The sequence below is a fragment of the Squalius cephalus genome, assembly GCF_949319135.1.
Source record: "Squalius cephalus genome assembly, chromosome: 4".
NCBI classification, from domain to species: domain Eukaryota; kingdom Metazoa; phylum Chordata; class Actinopteri; order Cypriniformes; family Leuciscidae; genus Squalius; species Squalius cephalus.
The window spans coordinates 51,895,641-51,896,937 of record NC_137125.1 but is presented as its reverse complement, the minus strand read 5'-3'; the positions used below and the strand labels follow the sequence as shown (position 1 = coordinate 51,896,937).

General features: G+C 34.4%; 1 protein-coding gene across 1 annotated transcript in view; it reads left to right on the top strand.

Moving 5' to 3' along the window:
- Positions 1–635, top strand: part of kcnc2 (potassium voltage-gated channel, Shaw-related subfamily, member 2) — a 70,875-nt gene extending 70,240 nt beyond the window's left edge. The window contains exon 4 of the mRNA XM_079869947.1: positions 1–635. This exon is cut by the window's left edge and continues 843 nt beyond it. The gene's annotated coding sequence lies outside the window, so the exon portion shown is untranslated.
- The last annotated feature ends 662 nt before the right edge of the window (positions 636–1,297 follow it).

Genomic DNA, 1,297 nt, shown 5'->3' with positions numbered 1-1,297 from the left:
TTTGAACTCCCAATATACCGTTTAATACACCTTTTCACGTTTAATACGTTTGTGAAACTTTATGTAACTATTGTCGATACGCCAGTAGGTGGCGACAAGTGACTGTCTTTATGAATGAATCACTGCATCATTGATAAATGATTCGTTCAAACACGCTGGTTCATTCCGAAGTTACTTGCTCAATTCTGAACCGCATACTACTTTTACTTATTTTACCATATCTTTCTAATAGTAAGAGCAGTTGCAGTTCCAAATTCACTTTGAGTGAGTCGTTGAATCATTCTTTCAACCGATTTGTTCAAAAACACTGATTCATTCGGGAGCGAAGCAAGTGGCCGTCTTTATGAGTGAATCTTTAATTTTATTTTATCAATCAATAAATTCCACTAGAAACAAACCTTGTTGAATTATTTTAATTTAATACTGTGAAGCTGCTTTGATACAATCTGTATTGTGAAAGGCACTATACAAATATACTTGACTTGACTTGACTTGACTTGAATCTTGAATCATTCACAAAGCATTTGTTCAAACATGCCGATGACAGGCTGAATCTGAAATGATATACTTCCCTACTATATAGTAGGAGAACAGCAGTATGTGACAGAAGAGGTATGTCCGAATGCACGGTATTCAAAAAAGAAAAGGCAAAGAGTAACCGGATGACCTTTACTTCCGGCGAGATTCTGAAGTGCTCATATGATGGATGCATACATATCCCATGAGCCCATGGGAGAGGATTTGTCAATGTCAGTAAAGCAACGCAACTGGCGCCATATGTCACATGATAATGATAACATGGCGAATGTAGTACGTGCGGATTACATTCATACTACACACAATTATACTATATAGAACGTACTATTTTAGTGGCCATTAAGTAAGTTAAAAATTAACATTAAGTAATTTAAAACTAATTACGATTTCGGACGCATCCAATGTCTTTATGAATGAGTCATTGAATCATTTATTCAACCGTTTTGTCCAAACACACTGATTCATTCAGGCATGTAGGAAGCGGCTCTCTTTTTGAGGGAATTTTGAATCATTCACAAACGATTTGTTCAAACATGCTGATTCGTTCAGGAACAAAGCTATTGTCTCTATTGGTGAATCGTTGAATCATTTATGCAAAGATTCGTTTAAAAACAAATAACTGCTCTCTTGCTAGTGTAATGTTGTTTAAATCATTCTTTAATTTTTAAAACTTTTAATTTATGAAACATATTGACAAATATTTCACATTTTAGTTTTTTAATATAGCCTTCCTGTAGTTCATATATAGTGGGAAAGTTCT